Here is an 8,946-nt window from a genome sequence, read left to right on the forward strand (position 1 = left end):
TGCATTCTGTGTTGCTCATCAGTAACCCTGTGGCCTGCTTCCCGTGTGAATGAGTCATCTGGTTCATTCTTCTGACGCCCTCTGAGAGGCAAGGGCTTCTCTGTGTCTTGTCTTCAGCTCCCAGCCCCATTTCCTCATTCTCCAGCCCCAGGCTCCCACACTGCGTAAGATCCTCTTTGAAAGCATAGGAGCCTGGGAAATTATTGAGTCCCCTTACCTAAATTCTGCTCTAGATAAACTCACAGACTTGAGAAGGCTCACACGGGCTGTAGATGTCAACACTAGGTGCCCCGCTTGAGAGCCAGAGAAGCAAGCACGCTGCCCACCACAGGTGCTGGGAGGATCAAGAAGTGAGCCTGAAATTCTAAGGTGCACAGATGCAATACTGCCCTCCGCCTGGTGAGGACAGGCTTCTAGCATTCTGCTCAGCACATGACTGTCAGCCCGCTCAGGGCCAACCCCTGCACTGAGTGTTAGAAATAAAGCCCTGAGGCAGTCAGATGATGCAGGGTCTCAAAGAACGGAGAAGTCTGGTCAAAAACAGGGACGAACTAAAGCCTGTAAGATTCTAACGGGAAATGAAGTGACCTGGAAGCCTGGGTAGTTACATAGACCGTAAGAATGAAAGGTAATGCTGGGCAGAGCAAGAGCGTGGATTCTCCAAGCCACATATTCTAAAACGAGGAAGTATCCCATGGAAACAATAGAGATGGAGTTCCAACGAGTCTGAATGCACAGGCAGGGAGTGCTGGAGAATCGTTTTCCTCAGACACTGCTTGGGAGTTCAGGGGCCGTGTCAGAGCCTGGGGAATGTATTGCTCGCTCGGAGAGTGTCCTTGAACCCACTGTTTTCCTTACTAACTTTGGTTTTCATTTCAAAAATTTTATCAAAGTGCGTTGCTGATTGAAAAAATAAACAAATAAAAAAAAAAAAGAGCACTGAAAAGAAAACAAGTCCCTCCTACCTTGGGATCCTTGGTGCTGGTTTGCCCAGGAAAAATGCCAAAAGATGCCAAAGCTGCTGCTGCTGCTGCTGCTGCTGCTGCTGCTGCTGCTGACGCTTTCCACAACTTATAAAGGACAGAGAAGTTAATAGACTGTCAGAGGGAGAAGTTTATTAAGCCAAGCAATTAGCTCTTTACTTTAAAGGCCTGTGGTGAGACTAAATGGCACAAAACACAAGAGGTAATTGAAGCTTTTGGAAAAGAAGAACGAAGTTTCCAGGGATGTTGGAACAAGGGGCAGACTATAATGAGCATTTGCCTAGCGCTTGCTGCCTTTTAAGTGGCTTTCGCTTGTATTTTAGCACCTCGAAATAGACAGGGCAGATCGAGGACTCTCTGTGACAGTCAGTGTCCACACGGAAGTCACAGCGAAAGCATTGAGACTTGCGGTGAGCAGCAGGCCTCTGATGGGTCAGGTCAACCAGATGCTACCACACCACAGCACCAGAGGCCAGCATGAATGAGAAGAGAAACTTCTGCTCCAGTGCGCCCCCTGGAGGTGTGTGGGATAAGTATGACATAAATGAGCCAATCTGTAGAAGAAAATGCTGCAGATTCCCTGATAGGTTGCACTCCAGACCACAGACCCTCGGAGAGGGCTCCTCCAGGATCCCATGGTTTCTCTCAAGGCACTGTTAAAACAGAGGAGAGGGGGGAAAGCCTAGAATAGCCAAGAAGAACTCCAGCGTGGGCAGTCACTTCATTCAGTTCTCACTGCAACTCTTCCAGCCTTTTGGGGGGATTTCTGTTTCACAGATAAAGAACCCATAACCCTGAACAGGTACCACACAGGGTCCTCTGGCCACAGGAAGTTAGCAAGTTGGAAAACAAGCCTGTCTCACTCAAACATTCATGATTATTTTGAAACTACTCATATTTCTTCCCATTGTAATATCGATATTCTGCAATAGCTTGTGTACTGTATTTGAGACTTACTATGCATTTTCTGAATTAGAACCTCGTTGTCTAGAGCTCGAGATACATGAGGTCGCTTCCTTCCTGGTTATCTGAAAGGACATTGGGAAAAGTATTGCAATATGTAATTCAGAAAGCAGAGATTATACAAGAGCACAGACATTACATGAATAGAATTAAGGAAAAAGAACTGAATAAGTAACTAAGTAAAAGACTGAGCAAATGGATAACTAAACTTTTAATTACCTAATATTAAATTCATTTTTTTAGAACATTTATTAAATATCTGTAAGTTGACCACATTCCTCAACTGGTTTGATTTGGAAGTCATATTGAGGAGATTAGAAAATTTTGTATGCGTGATAAAATATGCATAAGGAAAATACCACAGTGGTAGGAATAGACGTAGAAAAGATATATGATATTAATTTTTCTTGAAACAAATCATATTTTAAGTCAAAATGGAAAGCCGTTAGTTCTCTTTAACAGTGTCAATTCCTCTTGGAAAATAAAGTGAACATTTTACTGCTTACCCCATTTTGCCTGCCCTTGTATTCAAGTGAACTCCCGGGAGATCGGCCGTGTCTTGGCGTGAAACATAATTAGTGTTCACAAATAAAGGAGATTATGACCCGAGCCCTTTCACACTCCAAACACTCCATCCCAACGCAACCTCAAGATTGTGCCCCATCCAGAAAACTGTTCATCACCAGCCCCTCCCAATTTCCTCAATATTCTGACCTTCCCCCAGCTGGTCAGCCAGCCCCACAATCCATTAGGCTCCACTGCAAAAAAATCAAATGCATCCACGCTGGAGCTGTAATTCACTTCATCTTCTCCTTGGGTTTCCTCTGCTCTGTGCCAGGGTCATTTGTAAGGCCATCACTCACTCCAAACTGTTGCACCTGTGCGTCCATAGAAACACCCCTTCCGCTGCCCGCGCGCCCGCCCGGCAGCCCTCCCTCGCCTCCATCCTCCCAGGCACCCCGTGCCCTCATCACCTTTTTCCCATGCACAAAAGCTTTCCTCTGCGAGGGAGGAATGCTAGAATTCCCCCAAGCATTGGCAAGGAAATATTTAAATGTAATCAGATGTTCTTCCTTTGTTTAATTTTTTTTTTCCTAGGGAAATGAATCTCTCTAAGGTATTCAGTGGATTCCTCCGCTCTTCCGAGAGGCAACACCATCCTGCGGTGTGTTAAGCGCTCCCAGCTTGCCAAAGCTAAATATTTTCTTCTCCTTCGCTGCCGACACAGATGCTACGTGCCTGATTTCCTCAACCATCTCTAATTGAATACTTTCCTTCGTTTAAATTGTTTTGAAACTTGGCTGTGAGAAATGTAGGGCTGGACACCCAGCCCTCCCCGACTGGTGCGCGAGGCAGAATGGTTGGTAGCCGAGGCTCTCCAGCAGCTGACAAGCTTGCGAACTCAGTCCCCTGATCACTGCCAGTCTGACGCCCCTGCGATATCTCCTACCTCTCCTACCAGAAAACCCGGACACTGTTATTTACCTTCCCAAGTTTGTAAGGACTTTTCAAAGTCGAGCTGGTCTTAAACTTTGCACTGCATGAGGCCAGACCCACTACTTGGCTTCTGTGAATTTCACCTTCATTATTTATAACATGTTAAGATCATGCCAGCCACATAAGGCTGCTGTTGTCTTTAGCACAATACTTGTGTTTTGTTTGGGTTTTTATTTTAGTCATATTTTGTAACATCTTTAAAAGTTGCTGATGAGTCACAAGCGGTATCTCCTCGAGCTAACCATCCATCTTGAAGTGCTAACGAAAGGCTAGTGGTACATCAGCCAAGTCTAAGTCCATGGCCTCCAAAACCTCCTATCCAACACACCATGCCTGTATTTCTCATGCTTCAAATCATTCCAGGTCTCTAGTACCAAGGACCTAGAGACCGTCCTGTGCCCCAGAGCCCAGGGGAGATGCCCATGTTAACCCCCCTCTCCTGCCTCTCTGCGCCCAGAGAAACACCATTGAAGACACTAGCCTCGGCTTTCCTGGCTCTGCCCTGCCCAGGTGCTGCCCCCAGCACCTCCTATCCCTGGGGTACTGTGGTAGTAGCAAGCTTTCCTGTCACTCCTGTTGACCTCTGTGTGTGCTTGCTCAGTCACAGCTCAATAGATTAAATGAGGACAATATTTAATTCATGTAAATGCCTCTCCTTCCCACATTGTCGTTTAAGTTAGTGAATGGCCACAAATCATAATTAGAAACAGTGGGCAAAGACACAGGCGGGTCTGTGTCTATCAGAACAAAGAGGATGGAGACCTGGGGACGGGCAAGCCTGGTCTGCGTGGGCTTCAGCCAGCACCTCCTCGGCTGGCTGCCAGGCCCGGGTGCCGGGGTCCTTGACAGTGTGCGTTTGCGGGAGGTTCTCAGATGCTGCCGAAGCTGGCTCCCTGGACAGTAGTTTGAGAACTGCAGTTTGGGAGCATGGAGAAATGTGCAGTTGGGGGAAATGACCGGCCCATTGGGATAAATAAATCTCTCAAGTTGAATAAAAATCAAAGTTTGGGAGTTTGGGGAAAATATCAACAAAGGCAGACTCTGCCTCACGGAAAGGGAGTGCTTGGCTGCCTTCAACCTTGCTGTCTGGAGTGAGAATACCCTCCTGGCCTCTGAGGAAGATGGCCCAGGGTCCCTAGGGTGTTGGTGTTTGATTGATTGATTGATTGATTTCCATGATGTCCCTCTTCTCCGTGTGTTTTGGCTGACATGACGTGGCCCTCGTTAGCGGTGACAGTGTGTCCAATGCAGTAGACTCTATACCCTGCTTTGGAAAGAACAGGCAACGATGACTCCAGCTGCCATTCGACAATCAGATTTTGCATTCAAGATGGCAGAAGCAGAATTCACCAGGCCACAGGTCTGGCCGGGCCTTGGCAGGGCAGGCATCGAGGTACCTCAATGCCTGCAGAGTGGCCCTGGGGCATCTGCCCTGAGGTTAGTCCTCCGTGGGCTTCCATAAGGTGGTGAGCAAAGGTTCTGGCCCATTTCCTCCATTCTCTAAGGGATGCAGCCTGGATTCCTTAGGCCAAACTCCTAGACGGCTACTCCACCCCTTCCGTTCCCTTTTCTGAAAAAAGAGAGACTAAAGCACGCATCTTTAGTGCTCTCTGCCTGTTGTCTGTTATTGGCCAGGTTTCCTCGTGTGAAGGTAGAATGAATTTCTTTTTTTTTTTTTTTCTGTTCTTTTTTTTTTAATAGCTACCTCCATAACGCCACTCGTGGGCTGAGGAGACAGCTCTGCCGTTACAGGTGTGAACTGCTCTTACAGAGTATGGGAGTTCAGTTCCTGTGTCAGGGGGTTCACAACCATCGGTGACTCCAGCCTCTTCTGGGCCCTCTAGGTACTGTACACATGTGCACACTCACACACACACCCGTGAACGTGCTCACGCGCACACACACACACACACACGCACGCACGCACGCACGCACGCGCACGCACGCACACGCACGCATCACACGTCAACTCTGCACAGTTCAGAAAAACAGATTTTTTTTTTTTTTCCACATCAGCCTGTGTCCCGCCTGGCTTTTGGCCTGTGTCACCCGGCAGGTCTGTTATTCCCATGCGTGTTGCTGAGAGTGAACAGCAGGACCAGCTCCTCTGAGTGAGTGGACTAAGTCTCGGTGAGCAAGGCAGACACCACACCGAGTTAACGGAGCGAGCCGCCCCAAGACAAGATCCCAGCTGATTGTGAAGCTCAGATAAACCGTGAATGAGCCCTTCATGTACATTTATCCAAAGCTTGGCATACAATTACAACGAAAATATAAAATCAAAAAAAAAAAAAAAGAAAGAAAGAAAATATAAAATCAAATACAATTCCTTGTTTAGCTGGGAGTCAATTGTCAAAAAAAAAAAAAATCTGTCTCCCTACTCTACCGGGTTCCCCAAAGATCATCCTCAGACTCTAGGCTATCGGGGTGGGGGAGGGGCGAAAGCGTAGAAACTGAATCCTGCCTGAGACAAACAGACCAGCGCGGAAAGTCCCTTCCCTCTGCGGCTGCGAGCCGCCGATGTTCCACGCTGCGGTCAGGAAGCTTGTTAACTACAGCCCAACACCACTTTATAAATCATTACCCACTTCCTGTGCATTAACATTACCAAACAGCAAGGGACAGCTTGGGAGCTATTATCCAGCAGCCCAGCCTCGCATCAGAAACATTAGCTCGCAGTGCATTTGTGCATTTCAATGTAGGGCGGCTCCTGCTGAGGGCAAATTCTAAACCTATTCAGGATTGCCACCTTTTCAAATGCTCTCTCCCTCCTTGTCCTGATTTAGCTTTCTTTTTCACTACATCAGTATTGTGTAAACCATCTCCGGTTTTCTCCATTACCCCTCAGTAGATCAAAGGCATTAGTAAATACTGCTACGTGCTAAGGATGGACTCTTTTCAAATATTTGGGACCAGGGCTGCCAACATGGCATAAAGGGTTAAAGCACTGGCTGCTCTTACAGAGGACCTGGGTTCGACTCTCGGCACCCACATAGCAGCTCACAACCATCTGTAACCACAGTTCAGGGGTCTCTGACACCCTCTCCTGGCCTCTGTAGGCACTTCGTGTATGTGGCACAATTTAAATACATGCAAGCAAAACAGACATATGTAAAATAAAAATAATCTTTAAAATATCTGAGAACTTTAGTGTTTTATTCGGGTTGCTATTGCTATGATGAAATGCCATGACCAAAAGCAAGTTGGGAAGGAAAGTTCTGCTTACACTTCCATAGCACTGTTCATCACTGAAGGAAATCAGGACAGGAACTCAAACAGGGCAGGAACCTGGAGGCAGGAGCTGATGCAGAGGCCATGGAAGGCTGCTGCTTACTGGATTGCTCATCCTGGCTTGCTCAGCCTACATTCTTAATAGAACCCAGGACCACCAGCCCAGGGACGGCACCACCCACAACGGACTGGACCCTCCTCCACCAATCACTAATTAAGAAAATGCCCAGAGCCAGATCTTATAGAGGTATTTTTCTAAATTGAGATCCCCTCCTTTCAGATAACGCTAGCTGTGTCAAGCTGACATAAAACCATCCCACACATTTAGATAATTTGGAAAGCGTTGGTCAGTCTGGAACTAGAGCTGTGATGCCTAGTAAATGCACAGTGATGCTTTCCTCGGCCTTACTCCCACCTCCAGAAAAATACACCCTGTCTAACAACAACTTGCATAGGTTGTTCGTGTCCTTGATCCCCTGGCCCCAAAATATGGCCTAGGCCACACCCCTGAAAATGGTGTTGATTCTGTTTGGGCACCTGGGAGCTTGACATTGCAAGTGAGAAACTGCAGCTCAGCTTTGGAGTGTGACTAGCACTCTGCTACGGAGCCTGGAGATCTGGCTCTGTGCAGCTCAGCTTTGGAGTGTGGTTAGAACTCTGCTACGGAGCCTGGAGAGCTGGCTCTGTGCTAGCAGTGAAGACACAGAAAAGGGTCACGGAGAAGAAGGGAAAAGCAGACAGAAGGATGAGTCAGCAGCTCGACGCCTCCCTCCCCTCATGATACAGGACTGAAGAGGCTGCTGTGTGTGTCTCAAACGCACGTTGATGTCAGGACCAGAGGAATGAAGAGGGAAACTCTTGCCTGAGGCTAGCAGTCAATACATTATGTACAAAAAAACCAACAGGCAAATATGATATTCCACCTAAATGTCAAAAATAAATGGAAGAATGAGAGAGAGAGAGAGAGAGAGAGAGAGAGAGAGAGAGAGAGAGAGAGAATCTATAGAAAGGTGAGAAGCCATTTTGGATGAAGTATTCAAGAAGGTGTCACTGAGAATAAGACATTCAGACAAGCCCTGAGGTGGGTGGCACAGCGAAGCTCCTGAGGCGGGTATGAGGGAGGCGGCACCGTGAGCATCTTGACAGGGGATATTCTGGGACTTTGGAGAAATGCTGGACTCATCTGAGAGAGCTGCCTCGGGCACATTTGTGGTACTGACAGAATGCTCACCATCATTGCCTTTGGCAAGCAGGCATCAATCACCCATTGCTTGAATACTACAGCTGTAGGAAGGAGTTATTTGGCTATGGTAGCATATGCCCACAATCCCAACATCCAGGAAGCTGAGGCAGGAGGATCTCAAAGAGGCTACCCTAGGCTAGTCAGTGAGAGGTCAAGAGGAAAAGGGAAAGTCTGAAGTGCTGTGGACTAGGGCATAGATCTCACACTTGGCACAAAGAACATTTAAATTTGCTTCCATGTCCAAGTTTAGAGCGGTGCAGAACATGAGAAAAACATGCTACTGCCACTCAAGCTTGGCATGCACCCAGAAGAAGGCACTCTGGGAGAAAGGCCAGTTAACACACGGCAGTGGTGCTTTAGGGTGTTTGCCAGAAAGAGATTACCATGTGTAAAGACATCATTGTGTGTTGCTGATAATGGTTTGTGCACGAATTACATGTTACCTAAATAAAATGTATTTAAAGAAGAGACGTCAGTATGGATGTGGAATCAGACTATACGTGACTTCATCATTTATATAAAATGACATCACAATAAATTACAGAAGTGCCAGCTGAATTTCCACTGGGTGAAAGAATAAAGCACGACCTTGAGTTTCCAGAAAGGGGGCTCGTGCTCACCTCAGCAGCACATACACTAAAATTGGAAAAACAAAGAGAAGATTAGCATGGCCCACGAATTCATAAAGTCTTTCATATTTTTTTAAAAAAGAAAGAAATGGGGAATAAGCAAGTTAGAGAAAAGGAGATCATGAGAAAAGTAATGAATCATTTGGACTAGTGGTTCTCAACCTTCCCAATGCTGCGACCCTTTAATACAATTCCTCGTGTTGTGGTGACCCCAACCATAAAATCATTTTTGTTGCTTCTTCATGACTGTAATTTTGCTGCTGTTATGAATCTTGCTGTAAATATATGATATGCAGGATATCTGCTATATGACCCCGTGAAAGGGTCGTTTGTCCCCCCCCCCCACACACACACACCAGGAGTTGTGTCTCGGCTTGAGAACTGATTTAGACAGAGATGG

General features: G+C 46.9%; 1 pseudogene; it reads left to right on the forward strand.

The window, feature by feature from the left end:
- The first annotated feature begins 8,529 nt into the window (after window positions 1–8,529).
- On the forward strand, window positions 8,530–8,619 carry LOC114686652 (annotated as a pseudogene).
- The last annotated feature ends 327 nt before the right edge of the window (window positions 8,620–8,946 follow it).

This window comes from Peromyscus leucopus, chromosome 15 (assembly GCF_004664715.2).
Source record: "Peromyscus leucopus breed LL Stock chromosome 15, UCI_PerLeu_2.1, whole genome shotgun sequence".
NCBI lineage: Eukaryota > Metazoa > Chordata > Mammalia > Rodentia > Cricetidae > Peromyscus > Peromyscus leucopus.